This window comes from Arvicanthis niloticus, chromosome 1 (assembly GCF_011762505.2).
Source record: "Arvicanthis niloticus isolate mArvNil1 chromosome 1, mArvNil1.pat.X, whole genome shotgun sequence".
Taxonomy (NCBI): domain Eukaryota; kingdom Metazoa; phylum Chordata; class Mammalia; order Rodentia; family Muridae; genus Arvicanthis; species Arvicanthis niloticus.
The window spans coordinates 96,669,312-96,690,794 of record NC_047658.1 but is presented as its reverse complement, the minus strand read 5'-3'; the positions used below and the strand labels follow the sequence as shown (position 1 = coordinate 96,690,794).

Here is a 21,483-nt window from a genome sequence, read left to right as displayed (position 1 = left end):
GAAGTTGGTCTCAACTTGAGCCTGGGAGGAGAGAGAGACGGGGTGTGAGCAGCCTGAAGTGAGGACAATGTCCTGCCTGGGGCACATCTGTTACCAAGACTTCCACTTGGAGAGCTAGCCCAGAAGAGCCTTGTGGGGTGGATGGAGAGGGAGTAAAAGTCTTGACTACGATGCCCCATATAACTTGCAAGACAAGATGGAGCTTTCTGTTCCATTGTGCTTTGGGTTTTACCAAAGCTGCCTCTAAACCTGCCCAGCAACATCACCAGAAAATAGTCTCTCCCCTTGGGAGAATGCCTGAGTAACTTAGGCATGAGTGAGACCCATTTGAGCTTGTGATCTGAAAACCTATAAGATAATACATAACTGTCTTTGACATTGACGTTACAGAACACTTACATAAGCGGAGCAAGTGAGGGCTTCCTGGGACTGGGACTGGGGGTATCAGTGTGAGAAGAAGCCCAAGTCACCATGTTTAGTTTCTCGGGGAGACCAAATGTTCAGGGTTCTGGATTTGGTTTTTGAGAAGAAAGGTAACATAGCTAGCTGTCCCTTATGGCATCCCATAGGCTCAATCTTAGAGGTAGAATTAATCTGGGTGGTGTGAAGTCCAATATTTCTTTAGAAAGTGTGTCATACACAGTACCAGAGAAGGAAGTGTAAAATTCTTTGCAAGCAGACTGCCTCGACTCTTGCACTTGAAGTCAGTTTAGTTTGTCCAGATAAGCAGTGAGGTGGGGGACAATAGGAATGTGAATGGGAGAGCTAAGACGAGCTGGAAAACACAAGGACCAATGGGAGCCCAAGTTGGGGGTCCCATCCAATTGATAGTGTGAGTGACATGCTGAAGAGACTGTGCTCCTTATCACAGAAGTGTGCAAAGTTGTCCAGGGGAAGCTGAAGAGTATACCTGGGAGGCTTGGCACAGTTCCAAGTATACCTCACATCCTAAGCAGACAAGGTGAAATGGTGGAGCAGGGGCCATTATGTGAGCCCCTAGGGCACCTTGCCACCTGTGAGCACACAAAATAGTTGTCAAGCCACTCATGCTAAGCCCTGTAGGTACCTCCTGTGGCGAATCTCAAGCAGGATCATACAGGAAAGGAAATTCTGGGAGTGACAGTTCCACCTATGGTTGCCAGCTCAGTGATATGGGGAGGTAACACTGTTAATGACTGCTATGTGACAACTCTGGCTTCTTTGCTTCAGTCACTTGAATTACCTTGTCAACTACCTTCATTTAACCCACAAGGACACTGAAGCTCAGAGGGGTTAAATGCTTTCTTAAACAATGTAGACATCAGAGAAAGGCATGCAGATGGTCATTGACTGCAGGAGATACTTGGTGTCACCATTCATTAAAGAAAGGTTAAGTCAATCAAAACTTCAGAGAAATAGCTTTTCACATCCACTGTGTGATTTAAAAAAAAACAAAAAACAACAACAACAACAAAAAGCAGGTATTGCCAAGGATGCAGGGAGGTTCTCAACTCCATACACTACTGGGGAGCAATAGGAAATGGTACCCTCCCTTTGGAAAACAACCTATCAGTTTCTAAAAATGCCATCGGTAGACTTATCACAGGACCTGGCAGATCCATGTACAGGCATATAATCAAGAGAAATGAGAGCAAGTATCCATACAAAACACCATGCACAGATGCTCACGGGAGCCTGGTTCATAATTGCTCCATAACAGAAATAACCCAAATGTCCAATCAGCTAATGGTTAATTAAAAAGTGGCTCATCCATTCGTTGTAATGTGATTCAGCCACTAGAATAAATAATGCACTGATAAATGTCAACACATAAGCCCTGGAAACACGGCACCATGTGGAAGAAGCCAGGGAAACGGTCACATGCTACATGATTCAATTGATATGGAAATGTCTACAGATGAACTAGTGGTTGCTTACGGCTGGGAAGCAGCATTATGAATGAATTTCGGGGGCTGGGGGATATGGTGGTTGATATTGATTGTTACTGCTAGGATCTAAAATCACCAGGGGACAAAGCTCTGGGCATCTCTGTGAGATAGTTTCTAGTAGGTTCAATGAGGTGGGAAGACCTCACTATTGGCCCCACATTTCCTGGGCTAAGGTCACAGACTGCATAAAAGGGAGAAGAGAGCTGAACACCAATCCCCTCTGTTCTGAGTACAGATACAATGTAACCAGCAGCCTATGTTTTTGGCCACCAAACTATATATGGTGTCCTCAAACGGAGCCAAAGTAAGCCCTTCCTCCCTTGAGTTGCACCTCATTAGATATCTTGTCATAACAACAAGAAGGGTAGGTGACCCAGTGTTTCTTTGGGGTTGTAAACATGTTTACTACACTGACTGGCTGTAGAGATCACTGCACAGCTCTGTGAGTGATCTCGGAACCTTGTGCTTGTACGTAGAAAAGAGTGAATTTCACGCTGTGTGTTATCTTTCCAGAAAACTGTATTTAAAAGCATCGCATCACAGAGACCAAGCCCCATGATTCATCAGTATGTTTTTCCAATTCCAAACACATGTCAATCCCTTGGTCATATCAGACCCACAATGCCGAAGGGCAGGAGACCCACATGGGAGTGCGTAAAACATTTAGATTCAGTAGAGGTAGGTAGGGTTCAAGATTATGTGCTTAGCTGGGTTCCCACGAGGGTAGGAAAGTGGAAGTCTGAGGCGCAGGTGGGAAAACATGGCTGCCTGGCAGAGCTGTTGAGCATCTCAGAGTCCCAAACTGAGTGTTCATGGGATTAGAGGAAGTAGTTGCTTTAGAGGCTAAGTGTTCTCTACAGGGCATTTTATACTTTTTCAAGGTATTAGAGAGCATTGGTTCACAACCTTCCTCGTGCTGTGACCCTTTAATACAGTTCCTCACGTTGTGGGGAGCCCATAAAATTATTTTATGTTGCTACTTCATAGCCGTAATTTTTCTACTGTTATGAGTCATAATGCAAATATCTGTGTTTTCTGATCGTCTTCACCTGTGAATGGGTCATTCGACCCTCTCAGGGGTCATGACCCACAGTTTGAAAGTCACTGATATAGAGGAAGAGGAGGGAGAACTTACAAAGGAGGCAGTGGGGTAGATTGAATTGGAGGGTGCTGTGGTAGGAAGCAGCCTAGAGACCATCTGAGGGGGGCAGGGAGGGTATACAATGTGGAGAAGAACTCAAAGGCTTTGTGGAAACTTCTCACAAGGGGAGAGAGTAAACACTCCCACACCAGCCTAGCCATCCACCTGCCCAGGGTTTCCAGGGTACCTTGCTTCATTGTCAAGTGTAATCCTTGAGAGAAAGAGTACACCGGTGAACCTGAGGTAACATCGGCTCTCTGGGGCTTCTTTAATCTCAACAAGCTTGGAATCCACCCAGCACTAGAGGTTAAGTTTCAGTCTTTTTGTGCTGTTACATCTTTGTTCTCTTTACCTCCTCCTTGAAGTAGAAATGATTGATGCTTAAGTAACTTTGGCTGTTGAGTAATATTTATTCAGACTGCGGGAGAACAAGATAGGGCTTAAAGTGAAGGTGGAAATGTTCCTTTTGAATGGCACAAGTTGAGCCTTTGAAAGTCAAGTGTAGTCCCAGTTGTGCAGCATAATAAAGATGGAGAGGCCAGCAGGCGAAAGGTCTCCTGCAGATGATCAATGTACGCTGGTTAAGTGGGGGCTCAAACAGTCTCCTGAAGCCACCTGAGCCGAAGCCCTTGGCTATAAATATTGACTGAGCCCTGGATTGTTCTGAGGATACCTCAAGGCTTTAGCTGAGCCTTTCAAGCCAGGAACTAGAGGGCTTGGTAAACAAGCTTCTAAAGCCTGGAGAAAAGGCTCTCCCATTCTAAATTCTCTCAAGATAACACCAGACCTCCTTCCTCACAGGGAAGTGAAAACTGGCCAGGAAAATTAAGTACCCTCTAAATCAGTGATTATGTGATTGTCACCTCATGCATGCGTGGACTCTTGGCATTCATCAGCTCAAGTCTCGCATGGACTCAAACCACAGAATTAGCACAGGTTAGATCTCTGAGTCTGTGAACATACACAAGTACGCACAGCACATGCATTTGAATGTGTAGAAGGCAGAGGACAAATCGTATGTATGCCATCTGTCACCCTCTATCTTTTATTCCCTTCCATTTTTTTTTTTTTTCTTTTCTGGGCAAGGTTTCTCATTTGCCTGGAGCCCAGTGATTAAGCTGGACTGGCAGACTAGTGAGCCCCTGTGTCTACCTGTATCTACCACTCCCACGCTGGGATTATAAGTGTGTGCCACTGTGCCCAGTTGTTTCAGGTGGACTCTGGACACCCCCAGATCCCCACGCTTGACATGGTGAGCGTTTTACTAAGTGAGCCACCTCCTCAATCTGATCCTAAGATCTACAGTTGCCTGCACAATGCAACAATGCACAATGCACAATGTTACCATCCCCTCCTCTCAGCTAAGACATCCCAACAGTTGCTTGAACGATCGGTGAAACTAAAGGCTGAAAATGAGGTACCAGAAGGAAGCAGGGGACATTAGGCTTTCCTGCTGTCTTGGCTAGCATGTTATCACTGAGCGTTTGCCTTGTGGGAGGCAGCCCTCTCCTCTCATAGGGCATGTGGCATGAAAGGAAGACATGAGTCTTCATGCATGTTCCATCCACTCCCTCACCCATGCCTCTTTCTCTGACCAGCAAGGGACGAAAAGACCACCTATCCTGAAAGGACTACTCATCCCTGCCATTTATTCTTACCAGGCTCTGGCCAGCCGTGGCTCTGGCCTAGTTTGAAAGGAAAAGAAGATAGGAAATCTTGTCCAGAGCTTCCAAATGAAGACTTCAGTGCTGAGTAATCTAGACCATGCTAAGCAAAAGGACTTGGGGCCCACGAGCATGAGATGCACTTTCCAGGACATGTTCTGCCATTTTGTACATGTACAGTTTTCCCCCACTTCTCCCTTCTTCCTTTCTATGTTTTGATAAAATGATCTTTGGAAAAAAATCCCAAGCATTTACTTGGAGCTAAGCCTTAATGAATTGTCTCACTCCTTGGGCATGTGGCATCAGCAGAAGAGAAGAGGCGTTTATTAGAGGATCAACGTGTAAGAGGTGGTGTTGGGAGCCGGCTTTTAGCAGAAAGCGGCTAGAAAGCAACTATCAGCTTTGCAGCCATCTCAAGCCATATACCCTGACGTGAGACTTCGTTTTCAACAGCCTACAACAGCTAAGCACACTCTGATAAATATCTTATTTTGCTGTTTAGTGCCCACAGCTGCAAGATACACATGTTATCTACGCCATACACGCCTGCAAGGCGCACGTGCTATCCACGCCTGCAAGGCACACGGTGCATGTGCTAACCACTCTATACACACCAGTAAGGCATACGTCATATCCACACCTGCAAGGCACGTGGTATCCACGCACCTGCAAGGCACATGACAAAGTGTATAAATACTCCGGACTTCCCTTCAGAGAGTGAGACAATAAGAGAGACAATAAGAGACATGAAGTGAGACAAAAAAAGAGAAACGGGACTTGATCACACACCCTGTCTTGTCTCCATTCTTCGAGTCTCTTGCTAGGCCCTGACCTGCAGACCGGAGCAGCAGAGAGCGGGCCGAAACATTTTGGCCCCAAAGCATGGGGCAGAATGGTCTGCAACACAGTAGCAACAAAGCGTGGGTCAGTGTGGGCCTCAACAGGGTGGCCAAGTCCTTCCACAAAACAACAGCTCCTCTCCTGGCTCCTCATCCTCCAATGGCCCTCAGACAGGTTTTCTTTAATATTGAGGTAGAGTTCACATAGTCTCCATCCTACATTAAAAAGTGTGCATCTTGTAAAGCAGTCGGCTGCAACCATCACTGGCTCTTAGTATGTTGAGTCACTATGCCTGGTTCACTCCTAACACTTTGATTGCCCTCAGAGGCAGCCCCTGCCCTTAGCCCTTGTCCCACCACCTCTCCACTCTCCGTAGCCTCCCAGATACTCAGCCACCTGTTGATACTCCACATCTCTCTGGATGGACATATTTGAGGCATTCAATACAACAGAACTATGCAGTATGAGCCATATTTAACTGATTATTCCCACTCACATCTTCAATGGTCCTTCATGGTGTAAGAGCAGCAATATGCTGCTTATTTAATGGTTGCATAGCATCTCATTCATCAGTTGATAGACACTTGTGCTCTTTCTACTTTGGGCATGATTGTCAATATTACTACTGTTAATATCTGTGTACAGACTTCTGTGATAGTTTTATTACAGAATTTTCATGCCTTTTCTTAAAGCATACAAGTTCAGAGCATAACATGCAAAAATAATACACCTGGAAATTCAATCTGCTGAAGAAGTCTGATCTAAGGCTGCAGAGATGCAACTCAGTCAGTAAAGTGGCTGCCACGTAAGCACGAGGACCTGAGTTTGATTCCCAGCATCCACATAAGAAGAAAGGTGAGGAGGCATGCACTAGTAATCCTCACACTGGGGAAGGAGAGGCAGACAGATCCCTGGCCAACCTGCCTAGCTTAATCATCAAGCCTCAAGTCCCAATGCAAGACTCTGTCTTAAGAGACTAGGTGAGACCAGTGAGATGGCCCAGTAGTTAAGATGCATGCTGCTAAGACTGAGAGCCTGACTTCAATCCCCAACTCACACTGTAGCAGGAGAGAACCAACTCTTACAAGTTGTCCTCTAACCTCCACATATATACCATAGTAAGCATGCACCCAGACATACACATGCACACTGTAACCATGGATAAAGAGTACAATAAAAATAAGGAGTGCTTTATCTCAAAGAATCCATCATTTTTTATAAATAAGTAAACAAACAAGCATGCTGGAGAGAAGGCCCAGTAGGTGAGAGCATGTACTGCTCCTGCACCCACATCAAAGAGCTCACAGTTGCCTATAGTGAGCTCCAGCCCCAGTGAGAGCCAATGCCTCCTGCATCCATGGGTACCTGCATTCAGGTGTGCATAACGATGCAGAGACACACAAATAAACATATTTAAAATAAAATAATAATTTTTTTTTAAATCACACCCCTTCTAGGTGTCAGGGCCAGGGTCCAGTTTGGACCCCTGCCTCCATTTGGGAGGAAGAAAACTGAATGTTCCCTGAGGTGTCTGGTGATGATTTCAGTATTGGTCAAAACTTGCAAAGTTATGCTGCAGTAACAAGAACTCCTCAATCTTATCTTGTTGCAACAAGAGTTCCAATCTTGTTCTGATTCAGAGCTCTAAGGTGGCTACATTCCCCTTTTCCTTTCACTCTGAAACGCATGTTGAGGGATCTCCTCGTGTTTTCCTCAGGGGGTTAAAAGGTAGAAAACAAGAAATGGAGCCTACTCATGTAACTATGCTCAGAAGTGCTCAGACATGGCTTCTGTCAGATCCATTCTCCATCCATTGGCCTAAGCAAGTCACGTGGCCAAATGCTCATAAGACAAAGACAAAGCCATTCCGCCTCAGGGAACGAGGATGTATGTAAGGAAGTGCACCAGTGCAAACAGCTACAGCTTGGAGGGTCTGTGGGCCTTGGGTTTCTATGAAGCCTTTTGAGTTTCATAATCTTCCAAATACTACAGACACTCTGCAACGTTCTGGTGAGGAGAAGCAGACACGCCTTATAGCCTCATGGAGTTGAGAAGAAAAGACTGAGATAATCGACAGAAAAAAGCTGGTGATGGTAGCAGTAAGACACATTGCATAGAGATGAAACATCTGAGAAGCCCATGCATCATGGCTACCAACCTAGAGAAACCTGAATGTGCCTTGTTTGCCCTTCTGGGCCTACTACTATGCCTGACTATGATTCTGAGTGAGCAGCAACTTTCAATATAAGTATGTGGAAATAATTATCTTTTGGAGGGCCCGGATCAATCATCTGGAGCTTCACGGAGGCAGGGGAGAAACCAGGGATTGCAAGAGATGGTGTCCCATGCAGGGTGACCTCTGCTGTCCAGGACCTGCCAGGCTCTGGTTAGGTATCCATGTTCTCATCTGTCAAATGGGTGCAGTGCTGCACAATGGTTCACCTGGATCTTGTCAGGGTGTGGGAGATGAAGAAATTCATTTCAAAGATGTCCACATAGAATTCTCACAATCTGTGGATGTGACCTTCCATGGCAAGAGGGACTTAGGAGATGGGACCAAGGCTCTCATTTCTGGAAAGATTATGCTGATGTGCCGCCCCATGTAATCACAAGAACCCCTACAGAAGCAGACATGAGACAGATGCAGAGGTCAGAGTTACTAGAGGAAGACACTGAGTCAAGGGAGGCAGCCAGCTTCTAAATACTAGAGAAGAAGAGGAGGAAAAGGCAAACCTCCCAGAGCATAAACGTGTCAGCTCCCCTGCTCTCTCCCATCCAGAAGCAATGCAGACTTGGCTGCAATTTGACGTCAGCATTTCTGACCTCCAGAGCCATCAGACAGTAAACTACTGCTATCTTGGATACATGACGCTTGTGTGATTTCTATTACGTCAGCAACAGAAACCTAATACACAGCTTGACCTGAGGGCAGGTCAGCAAAGATTCTGGAGAAAGGTAGCGTGCTGCTGACAGAAAGGAAGCATTGATCAGGCTCAGAAGCCAGTGGGAAAGGCAGGTGTGTCAGAGCACAGCCTAACTGGTAAGTTCCATGGATGGACCTCCCTATCCATCCCAGGCACCCAAAGGTTAGTAAAATCCACAAGCAGGTGATTGCTAAGAGTCACTGCTCTAGCCTGTAGTCTGTACTACTTTCCAACACCGCATAAACACTGTCCTTGTTCCCCCCTCTCCTCCATCCCTAAGCCTTTGGCTGTACCTGGTTGTTCTCAGGCCTGGGATCATATGAAGCTCACCTAACAAGCCTTTAACAGCATCTTTCCTTGACTGGCCCCATCTCCAGAGAGTCATCTCAGTCTTCAGTGTAGCTCACGTCTCAGCATCTTTCAGCATCCTCCTAGAAGCATTCAAGGACCCCAGTATCTTTCCAGGGCTGGGTACACTGGCAGCAGAGCCCTGGAGCCTCACTTGTCTATGGGAGAGGTCTCTCCTCATGGACGGCTCTGCCGGTGTCTCCTTTGTTCCTGCCTTTGTAGTCAGTCTTGCCTACTAAGCCAGGTCCTCCCAGACAGGCAGATGCTGCCATAAATTTTAACTCAAAGTTTTTTTCTTTATTATTTTCAAATGTTCAAGGCCATAAATATGAGGGAAATTTCTCACACTGTGACCTATACATCACTAAGAGAGGAGAGTTTTTCTCTCTGTTCTCATTCTAGGGACACTATATTATACTGCAGCGGTAGGTCGGGGCTGTCCCTCCTCCACACATGCATATGCTAGCCCAGCCACTATGGCGGGGGCACTCAGTATTCTTCATTTGCCTCTGTGGATACTGTTCTATCCAAATTCAAGGCCAGTGACTTTGCTCTGCCAAACTCTTTGTGTGACTGCTCCTTTCTGGGACCAAGTGGAAAGAAAATCCCGATAATCTCAGGTAATGTAAGTATGGGCAGGCACAGACCTGTGACTCACCCATGTGGGCCACTTTCTCAGAGGAACCCACACAGCTTGCCACGGCATGAATTGTTCACCTGCACTCTGGACTGTCCTGTTTCTTACCTGCACATTCGATGCTGCCGTGTGCTGCAAAGCCGCTGAGCCTGCCTGGTTGGCTTCCTGCCAGGAGTGTTAAGGATGCTCAAGCTGCAGGCTTGCTCAGAACCTCTAGAGGACTGCTTTGGCTCCCCTAGGATTCTCCCAGGCCTGAGTTTGAGTAGAAGAGTCCTCCCTCAAGCAGTGCTGTTCTGGCAGTGGTCCTTCAGTGCAGAAACTCCATGACATGACATCCTCCATGGCTCCCGCTTCAGTGGCCCTGACACTGTGACCACATTTGCAGTAAGAGCCTTTGGGCTGTGAGTGTTGCCAGGCCTTGAACTGCATTGTGAGTAACAAGGCCTGTGGTTCCCAGCTGGCCCCAGACCTCAGCTCAAAGCCAGCTGGGGTCTTTATGAGAATAGTCCTGTCTTCCAGATAGAACAGCCATGAAGACTCTCTGGGCCTTGTGTGTGTGTACGTGTGTACGTGTGCGTGTGCGTGTGCGTGTGCGTGTGTGTGCGTGTGTGTGTGTGTGTGTGTGTGACTGGAAAATGGGGATGAGATTTCTCAGCCATAAAGGGTCTCTTTACTCTTGTAGCCAGTTCCTACTTTAGGCAGAAACCATAAACTCCACTTGCAGGATTGACCTGTGGCCCCCAGATTTAATAAGCCATTCTCTCTCCTCTCAGGATGGCCTTCAGGGTCACAGTGCAGCTCTGAGGTCCAGCTCACCATCCCAGTCCCTTGCCTCCTCTTGTAGGCCAGGACCCAGGGAGCTCTGTGTCACGCGGTTGCGGTTCCCCATCTGTACCTACAATTGGTAAGTGTTTCTTGTGGGAAATAGGTCTATGTCAAGTGCTTCATGGGCCTTGGAAATGTATCTTTGGCAAACCTAGTCCTTGTTTTATCAATTGGATTAAAATCCATTTCAGGATCGGCAGATAAAGGCACCTACTGCCACGTGTGACACCTTAAGTTCAACCCCCAGAACCTACATGGTGAAAGGAAAGAAATGGATCCCACAAATTGTTCTCTGACCTTCAGTATGCATTCTGTGATCCATTCATGCATACATGTGCACACACACACACACACACAGAGAGAGAGAGAGAGAGAGAGAGAGAGAGAGAGAGAGAGAGAGGAATATACTGGAACACCTTTCTCCTTCGCTGACCACAGACTTCTCATGTAGCCAAGGATGACCTTAAACTCCTGGTCATCTTGCCTATACCTTCCAAATGTCGGGATCACAGGTATGTAGCACCACACCTGGCTCTGTATTTTTATAAAATGGATGGAGAAGTATGCAGATTGACCCTGAAGCAGAATACTGTGGTGTGTAAAGTCTGAATTCAACATGAATTCTGTGCAGTTAAGGGTTTTCACTACTTGTCTCTAAGAAAGAAGGGCATGTCTTTACCCCTCTGTAGGGCCTGGAGTTTCACATCAGCCTGTGCTCACCAAGCTGTCTGTGGGGTCCCTGCAGGAAGGAAGCCCTTCCGTTTGCTCCTGTTATGGTCTTAGTTAAGTCTATGACTGGCTAATGGCCTCTCTTTTTTTGCTTTCAGGATCCTTCCTCCCATTTTCCTCCTTCACAGGTGAAAGGGAGTGAATTCACTTTCAGGTAGGGTAATATACCTTAAGCTAGCCAGTCACTGATAAGTCCATGCTTTAAGCTACCAGGAAGTCACAAGGTCCCGGAAGTCAGCTCTGGGATTTGCTCTTTTTCTAGAGAGGGGCCCTCTAGGTGTAATTGTGCAATTTTTGTCTGTGATACTGCACAAGTCCAAAGTTCTTTCTAGGGGCCCACGGGATCCCTTATCTTTCCAGGTAATCCTCCTGTCTGCTGCTACTGGCTATGATGAGATACTCTAGCCCCAGGGGCTACCTGTGCTGTCTCCTCCTGCTGCACACCCCTGAGGTACACCTGCAGCCCTCTGTCTCCTGACCTGGGCTGAGCCCAGCAGGTGCTGTAGCCTCTGGCATCTACCACTGCTCAACAACAATCCTTTGTACCTCACCTCCCAGCTGGCCCAGACAGGCTGCCCCTCCCACCCCCCAGCTAGCTCTGCATACCTTAGCAGAAGCAAGCAGCTCAGGCCTGTCCTTCTCCTGGGCTGGGCCTGTTTGCTGCCTCATGTGAGAGCCAGCCTGCTAATGTGCAGCCTGTTAGAAGTACAATTGGATGTTGCTCTGAATTCTTTGGTAGTCAGGCCCCACAAGGGGCCCAATGAGTGTGAGGCAGAGCCACTGAGACGTTGCAAGGGGGAGAGCTAATTAAGGTGTAGGCCTCCCAGAGCCCCAGCTGGGTTGTAATAGTGCTCTCTGATCCTAGCATCACCTTAAGCACTCAAAGAAAGGTGGAAGGGAGAGGGGGTGGGGGGAGGAGAGGGAAGAAAGGCTCATCATGGCTTCCCTGGTGAGTGTCCACGTAACTCACTCATGTATACAGGATAGTGGAAGATCATCCTCCTTGAAGAAAACTGAAGACTGTGCCCTATTCTGCCCTGTGGTCTTGGGAGATCCAATGTCCCCAAGCCCAAAGGAAGCTGACTTTCTTTTAGTGCTTTAAGGGATATCCTGCCAAGTGTGATTTGGAGAGACCACCTTGCCTCTGTCTATAGAGATGTTTCCCTCCCTAGCCAAGCTCACTGATGGTGCCATTCAGTGGTCCTGCCTGTCTCTGCTCAGCTGTCAAACCATTCCAAGCATGGGGCTTTGCCATCAAAGACAGTAGAAAGGGTTGTACTCTGATGTCCAGCCTGGGATCTAAATGCTGTACCCTGACCTGTGGGCTTGTGTGTATGCATATGCATATGCGTGTGTGTGTGTGTGTGTGTGTGTGGTTGCAGATGCATGACTATGTGTAGGTGTGAGTGTCTGTGGAGGCCAGAGGACAACCTCAGCTGTGGCTCGTCATAATCCATCCTGTTTTGTGAGAAAAAAAAGATCTCTCACTTTCACCTGCAACTCACCAATTTGGCTGCTGGCTAGCCTGTGAGCTGCAGGGATTTGCAGTCTTTGCTTCTTTAGAGCTGAGATTAAAAGTGTGTGCCACCATGCTCAACTAGTTTTTTAAACATAGGAACCAGGCATTGAACACTTGGGTCCTTGTGTGTGCAAGGCAAGCACTTACTTACTGAGCTACCTCGAAACCCCATGGCACACACTCTTTTAAGCCAATAAATCTTAACTTTTAGATCCAACTTTCCAGTGTGACATACAGGCTTGGAAGGATCGATCATGCAGCCAATCACAAAGACAGGCGTGCCCAGTTGACCCAGCATCCCAGCCTGTGCCTTCTACAGTACAGTGTTCAAACAGTAGCCTAGAAGGAAAAAGCCAAAGAGATGCAGACTTGTCAAGCCTCATCCTGCAGAGGCCGAGACCAGGGAAGGATGCTATTGGGAAAGGAGTGGAGCCTGAACTCAGCTCTGACGAACACCTTTGGTCATTGTTGGGTTTTTTGTTTGTTTGTTTGGCTGGTTGGTTGGCTGGGGTTTTTGTTGTTGTTATTGTTTGTTAGTTAGTTAGTTTGTTTGTTTACTATTAGAAAACACAGGTTGCATGTAGAACACTGCACTACTCCCAAGCACAATTCCAGGCATCATGTTTCCTGCCTACAAGGCAACATCTGTTAAGTCCATCCCACACAGCCCTGGGTCTTGCTGACAATGGACCAAGCTCTGGGCAAAGTACATGCTCTCCCAGAGACCACACTCCCCAGACAGCCACGCTGCCAAAGAGTAGCCATACAATTTTTGCTCAGGCATTGAAGAAAACCAGATAATGTTAGGCTCAATCCAGCTTAGACAGAGGCTTATTTCTTCTAAAAACAGAGAAGGAGACAGACAAAATTCCTGCCCAAATCTGTTAGCCGTGGCCTTGTGGCCAAATCTCAGGAATTCTGCCCTGGCTGGGGAGACTAAGACCTCAGCACTTCTGAGCAAGGGGGATTTGGGCCAGGGACTCCACCTCACATTCCTGGTCTCAGAATGGCAGCAAGATGCAATGCGTCAGAGGGAACAGGCCCTCCAGGGCATTCCGAGTCTATGGAAAGAAGCTAGGTGACCTGGAGATTTCTTTTTTTTCTTTCTGTTTTTATTATTATTGCAAGAACTTTAGTAATTCTGTAGTTAGACTGGAGATACGGAGATTTGAACTTACAAAGTTTGATGCCAGAAGAGACCCTGTCTCAAAAAGAGAAGGGTGGTGCCTAAAGACTGACAAAGGAGACTGTCGTGGAATCTACACACACACACACACACACACACACACACACACACACACGGACACACGGACACACGGACACACGGACACACGGACACACGGACACACGGACACACGGACATATGCACACATACATACACACACATACACACACACATGCACACACACACACATACACATGCACACACGCACACATACACACACGTTAGACTAGCATCTGGCATAAAGTAAGCATCCTAGAAATATTCATTACAAAAATAATGTTTTCCTAGTTATGAAAGGGGCTCTCACTAAAAACAAATCTTGAAAACACAAATGAGTGAAGGGACACAGTTGAATTCATCTGCTATTTCAATTTGTAGACATGATACCCTATTAAAATATATCTTCCAGAATCTTCTATCCATAAACCAAGTGTGACTGCATCACAGATCCTAATTAAGCTTTTTTTTTTTTTTTTTTTTACACACAAGGAAGTGGAACTGTGTGTGTGTGTGTGTGTGTGTGAACTAGCTTGTAGTTACTCCTCCACAGTATTTACTGGAATCTAATTTGCATATAATCTGCACGCACCTTCCCATGCATTATAAATTATCTCTATATTGCTTATAGTGACCGATGTAATATAAGTGCTAGAGAGGTATTACATTGTATTGTTTAGAGGATAACAAGAAAAAAAGATATGTGCATATATTCAATACAGTTGCAAGGGTATTTTTCAAAATTTTTATGTGTACAAAATGTGTGTCTGTGTATGTGTGAGTGTTAGCATGTGTGCCACAGTGCATGTGTGCCATGGTGCATGTGTGCCATGGTGCATGTGTGCCATGGTGCATGTGTGCCACGGTGCATGTGTGCCACAGTGCACGTGCAGAGGACAGAGGGCATCTCACATTCTGGTTCTTTTCTTCTGCTTTACTTGAAACAAAATCTTTTTATTTATTTTACATTTAGTGCTTCTGCAGGTGTGCATGCATGCATGCATGTGTGTGTACAGGTGTGTGTCACAGTATACATGTGGAGGTCAGAGGACAATGTGTAGAAGCTGGTTCTCTTCCTTCCATCATGTGTTCCAGGGATCAAACTCAGGTCATCCCACTTGGCAGCTAGCAGCTTTATCCACTGAGTCATCTCTCCAGTCCAAGGATTCTTTTTTATTGTTCACTGCGATGTATGCCAGGCTTGCTGGCTCAAGAGCTTCCGGGGATTCTCCCGTCTCCCCTCCCATCTTACTGTGGTATTACACATGTGTGCTACTGTCCCCAGCTTTATGTGGGTTCTAGGGACACGAACAAACTCAGGTCCTCACACTTGTGTGGAAAACGCTCTACCTGCTGAGCCATCTCGCCTGTCCTCAAATAAGTTTGATCTAGAGTAGCTGAATGCACAAAGGCCAGACCAGTGGGTGGACAATATTTTCATTTCACAATGTTTTGTATTAGTAGATATGCATCAATTTGTTCTTCTGGCTACAATAGTGTTTCATTGTGCTGTAAGCAGCAGCTCAGTGAGCATCCTTCTATGTAATTATTAATTCACTTAGCTGTAATTCACACCCCTCAGGTGTCCTTTCACACTCTAGTCAGGCATATACTTTCTGCATTTTCCGCTGGCAACTCCACTGTTGAGAAGGCTTGTCCCCACCCCTGTCCCCTGCCCTGCACTGCTGAAGGGTCCTGGTGCAACCAGACTCTGAAGCGACTTACAGGAAAAGCACGTGTGTTACACAAGCTTTGTTCAGGCACAAGTTATAATGCCTCTGGCTTTGAGTTTAGCATCAATGAAAGAGAACATATGAAATAAGGTGCCTTTCAACAGAAGCAAGCATAAGGCACTCGTGTGTATTCATCAGTGGACAAAAGTGCGGAGAGGAGAGGAGAGGGTCATAGGAACCTTTAGGCCACAGTTCTGCTGGGAGCAATGGCCTGCCTTTGCTAATAGCTCTCTAGAGAGGCTCCATTCAACATAATTGCTCCAGCATGGGAACTGTTTCCTCAGCAGAGACTGTCTCCTCGGGCCAGTGAGATGACAGAGAATGAGCCGCTTACTCTTCTTCCTCCTAACCCATCTGAAGTCCCACACCACAGCCAAGATTCCCCACCAGCCAGCTAGAGTTCAGAGCTCTCAGAGCAACTCTTCTTTACTGCCTAATATCTCAATACAAGACTGGCCTTCTTTGGGAAGCTTTCCTGGCTTCCTTCATTTCCTGCTTATAAAAGGGCTACGGTCTGATATCGGTTTTTAGAGAAGAGCCACTGACTAACCACAAAAACCAGCAGAACAAAAACCCTCTTACTTTTATCTGTCCTTGCTCTGAACTTACAGGTGGGTACACCCACACACCAACGGTGCAGAATTCATCTCAGGATCAGCGACAAGTGTGGCCTTAACTCATTAGACACTCCATGCATGTTCCTGATTCTGAAATCACCAATAGACCCCATAATAAACAATGATTACAAATGTCAAGTACCTAGTGTGATCAAAGGAAACATCATTTACTGGCCATTGATGGTCTATTTTCTCCAAAGCAGATCTAGAGTCTATTTTTCCTAAAGCAGAAGAAAGGAGGAAACACCTTTCTCCAGTGAGGCGGTGTCTCACAGCTGGGCCACACAAAGGATGTCCTGCAAAGCTGGGACACCCAGCCTACCCCTGTGAAAACACTGCCAGCTCCAGCCAATAGCTGATGTCGAAGTCCCCAACAATGAGGCCAGGCAGGGCGAACGGCACCAACTAATAGATCCTGAGGCCTTAGGGTCTATGCACAACAAAGGCTTATTCTATGTTCCTTGTGAGTTGGTCAGGGCTGCAAGATAGCATGGGGCTTATGCTCTAATCCACATAGTCACTTGCTGATGGATGGAGGCTAGTGGCCGTTCCTGCATCTTAGAACTGAATTCTCTGAAACGTATGGTTTCCATGATTGCCATGAAAGGGAAAGAGATATCCCACACCAACATGGGGCTATGCTTCAATCTGGAAGCTAACTACATCGCTTCCTTTTACAGCTTGTTGTCAGACCCACTCAAAATGGTCCCACCCATCTTCCAAGAGACCAGAAAATATAGAGATATCAAACATGACATTGGTAAGCCAGAGCCATCACCTCAACCGCATGTCAACATTAATGTGTCTACAGTGGTGAGTCCTACTGAGGAATACTCTCAGTCTTAGGTGAGGAGAACTGAATTTTGGTGATTCAATTAGTAAGAAGACACAAATGCACACAGACTTCTGTGTGCATCTCTGTCCTGGTAACAAAATAGGTTAGAATCTTCATACATAGTTGATGGATCCAGACAATCAGTCAAGGGACACACGGGAATTAAGAGGATGACCAGTGGTCTAACTGAAATGAGCCTGTTGGTCCACCTATGCTTTAAAGGTCATAAAGATCCCTGAAGCTGTCCCCATGGTTCCCACTTACCCTTGATGCCCCATGATTCTCTCCAACAGGACATGAGAAAGCAGGTGCACAGTTAAAGAAGTTTGAACAAGATCACCACAAAAGCACATTTTCATTTAGACTTCAAGTCCTCCATTTGAGACACACTGGAATTTTGTTAAGCAGTTTTAAAGAGATGAGTCAATGGTTTTGTGTGTGTGTGTGTGTGTGTGTGTGTGTGTGTGTGTGTGTGTGTGTGTTATTGCTGTTGTTTTTATGGTGAGCTAAGGGGGAGTCATAGTCCTCAGCGGTGTGTTCACCTGTCCATCAATCTTGCTCAGGTTAATAACCTCTCATCTGGGCTTATGCAGGTAACCCTAATTAAGTTCAGCGGGTCACCCAAAACCAGAGGGATTGAAGAAGATTGTGGGGTAGGGGAGCATTGATCAAAGAGTGGTATATATGTGTATGACGTCATGGAAGAAGGAAGTTGCTGGCAGTGTGAGCTCCCACCAGCAGTGGATGAGAATGGATTACTTTGCAGAGACCTGATGGGTGGATCGAACGCTCATTTATACTTTTATTATGAGTTCCTATGAGTATACGTTTGTGCCTTGAGACAGGGTCTTGCTGTGTAGTCCGAGATGCCCTGGCTCTCTGGATCATCCTCCCAAATGGGAGTCCAAGCATGAGTTACTACACCTGGCTTTGATTTATGGCTTTAATTACCAGATTTAAAGGTTTTTTTTTACACATTCCTCCCAAGTTTCTATTTCTGCTATCACCCAGGCTTTGCCCCTATTACTACTGTGCCAGCTCTTTTCTTGTTTGGTAATAACCTTTCACATAAAATAAGATTACTCACAATGTTTATAAATTAAAAATTATTAGTGTATGAGTGTGGAGGAAGGGTACATCCCATGATGTGCGGAGGCCAGAGGACAACGTGGCAGAGTCGCTTCTCACCTTCCAACTTCACGTCTATTGCAGGGATCAAAATCAGGTTGCCAGGCTTCCATGGCACATGCCTTCAGCCACCAAGCCATCTTGTGGGTCCTCTTGGTGATGTCGCAGGTGTCTTCCTGCCGTCACCGATGCCTCAAAGTGTCAGTATTTCTAGAAACAAACCGCCAAGTCTTTTACTTTCTAGACCCATTTCTAAGCGTTTCTCTCAGAAAAGTCCTTGCTCCAGGAGTAGAGGCATACCTGCTGTTAAATGTATGTCGAATTTCTTCTGATCTATGGGGAAATCTGGGGATTATCTCTAATTTCTCCCACATGGCTGGTTCTCCTATCACTTATTGCCTAATCTCCTCTTCTCCATGGATCTTTCCCACATAGTAACCTCTTATCTCCACCATCTCTGTGCTTGAGACATTTGGCTCTATTGGCCCATCTGTTTGTGGTTTCTTTTGGCATCGACACTTTATGATTCCCTCCCCCTCCCCTCCCAATGATAGAATACTTAAAACATACTCTCGCAAAATATTCTGGGCTGGATCAAGCTACCAGAAATTTCTTAAAAGGAACATTGCAGGCTACTACAGGCCTGCTCTGTACATAATTCTCATTGACCCGAGGCAGCCAGCTTGTCTTACCATAATAATGGAGCTACAGAGTACCTTCCAGAAACTCTTGCTTTGATTTCTGTCCCTGCTCATCCCAGCCTGGGGCTTTGCAATGGAGAATGCTGCAGGAGCAGAGTGAGGGAAGCGACCCAGCCTTGCAAGGCCACCTTGGTCCATAATTAATCATTAATCGGTGCAGGTGCTCTCCTTTTAGAAAGTGGATCCTTAGGTACTGGCCTGAAAGTGCCGGTTCTCATTTAGTCCTCTTCACTGTGCCCAGGCAGGAGAATGCCCTTAAATGAGACTACTAGCTGTTCATTAAGGACCTGTCAGCCCGCTGAGGAACAGGCTCCACTCATTGCTTTCTCAGGAGCTTTCTTGACTGGGCTGCTGACACACCATCTGCAAAATGAAGCTTCTATCCTGAGCATCCTTCTAGTTCCAAGTCACGTTGCAGGCAGCTCCATTCAAATCTCCCAAATCCTCCCAGGCTGCCTTTGTTTCCCCTCCAAGCCAGTTTGTCGGAAGTCTTCCGTAGCACCATAGCCAGATACCTCTCTGCGTGTGCTGAGCTTTCTTGCTCTGTGAACGGTCCTTTCAAGATGGGGATAAAAGGGTCCCCAAAGCCTGAAGCAGATTAAAAGCAACGTCTGTGCAAGGCAAGAAGAAAGTTGGGGATTTCTTTTCTCCCTTCCTCTCATTAGTTTAACTTCGACTGATTTAAACATTTGCTCCATGGTCCCTGGAAACTGAAAAGTTTGATTCGGAATGCTGTCTCTGGGGGGAAATGCTGCTGAGTTTCTGAGGCGAGAAACGTGGCTGCCGACGAGCACGACTGACTTCACATGGGTGAGAGGATTCACAAACTCTGAGAGCCAAGGATCGATTCTAAAATGTTTCCAGCTTCCCCAAATCCAGCTTGCCTCCATTCAGGGGTGGCTCCGAAAGGTTTCTCATGGAAGCACAGTGAATGTCTCTCAACAGTCTATCTTCTGACCTGGAACAAATGGGCAACAGCAACACACTTCCTAGGTCAGCTCTGGATGGCAAATCTTGGTTCCTCCCCCTAGCAGAAAGAAATGAATGCATGAATAAACCTACCAAATTATGCCACAGAGAGCAGTGCCCTCCCCCCAGTATCCTCCCCTCTTATTCAAACAGTAACAATCATCTCTGATGGCTCTGAGGTTGCAGGTGCTTGTCCATGTGTCTCCAGTGCATTTTTGGAATAGCTCAGGTAAGACTACAGAGTCTCCTTGGTCCTCATTAGAAATTCTAATTGATAGCATTAATTGGCATTTTTTTTTTCAAACACTAAGAGCCCAGCTTGAAATCTACAAATAAAAGTGGAGGCCCAGATGTTGAGGTTCCATTGCACTCTCTTAACGCTCACTTCATAAGCAGTTCATTAAGCTGATAACATTTTAAACAGTAACACTGGTGCGTTCAGATTCCCTCAGCCTGCAACTGTCCCCAGAGACCCAGGGAATTCTCCCTGATTGAGAACCACAAGAATCTACTTTCACGGTGAGTTTCTTAATTGTGGGCACCCTGGCCTGTGGCCAGCTTACAGAAGCCTGCTTGAGGCCTTCACATCCCAATGGTCAGGGACCCTGACCCAGGTAAGGCTGGGAACCAGAGACACGACAGGCTGGAGAAGTGCTGGGGAGTGAAGGAGTGGGGCTACCCCTGTGCTATCTAGCAAGCAGGGAGCATGGCCAACTGAGTGGTTTCAACTTGAATCCAGGATTTGCCTTTCCAGGAGTCAAGTGGTCATTTTTCAGGGAATCAAGGGTGAATGTTCACCACCCTCTAAGAATTACTCTCCATGCTCAGATTTTACCTAAAACTTGAAGACTCTGGCTCAGCATAGGACCTTCCCACTGCCATAATCCTCTGAGACCTGGGGCAGAAACAGCAGGAGGCGGCTCCAGTACTAAACTGCCCACGCTGGTCTGTGTCCCTCTACAGGATAAACAATACAAGGGTTGACCTTCATTTGGTCTGGGCACAACACTGTAGACGTTCATTCCATAACAATCCTATGAACAAAGGAACGGGGTGGGTGGGATGAGTATTGCCCTTTCTGGGTGACAGACAGTGAGGCTGGCATTGTGGAAATCAATACCACAGACAATGACTAGCCTGGAGCATTTGGCAAGCATGCAGCACATGCCAGCTAAGGTGTTCTTGGTTCGCAGAAGCACTGACTCCTTCAAACCCGTGGGCTGCCCGGGGTGTTTTTACCCACTTTTTTGGGGGAAAAAATGATGTCATCAAGACAGGGCTAAATTAGAACTCGAGCCCATCTGGCGGTCATGACCTGGCTCGCGACCCCTACGCTAAGCCCCAATATGAGGAAATGAGAGGTGTGTGGATGTCGATCGAGTGCCAAAGTGGGGAATCCTGTGGTTTGACCCCAGGGCATCAAGAACACAATGCTCTCTAACCTAACCTCCAGTCTGGAGATGATGAGTAACTGATAGGTAATTGATGGATAACTGACCAGCTGCTGATTAACCACAGAGGGGTTGCAGTGAGGCCTGAGGCCTGAGGCCTGAGGCCTGAGGCCTGAGGCCATGGCCCTTGTAGCCACAGAGAAGGAAACTGAACCCTATCCCACCAAAAGCCTAAAAAGTCTGAAGCCTGGTTCCCAAAGATTCAGCAAGGCTGAGCACTGCAAGGATCTTTGGCCTGGCGCATAGCCCCATCTCGTGGCCAGAACGGGCAG

At 46.7% G+C, this 21,483-nt stretch overlaps 1 long non-coding RNA gene across 2 annotated transcripts in view; it reads right to left on the bottom strand.

Annotated features, from left to right (window-relative positions):
* Positions 1-21,483, bottom strand: part of LOC143434098 (uncharacterized) — a 77,849-nt gene that overhangs the window by 54,518 nt on the left and 1,848 nt on the right. Inside the window, exons 2-3 of one of the 2 annotated variants that reach the window (XR_013103325.1) lie at positions 18,783-19,818; positions 17,618-18,300 (exon numbers count right to left, since the gene is read on the bottom strand). This is a non-coding gene — a long non-coding RNA (uncharacterized LOC143434098). Of the gene's footprint in view, positions 1-17,617; positions 19,819-21,483 lie in introns of those variants that run through there. The other variant, XR_013103326.1, reaches the window with a different exon arrangement.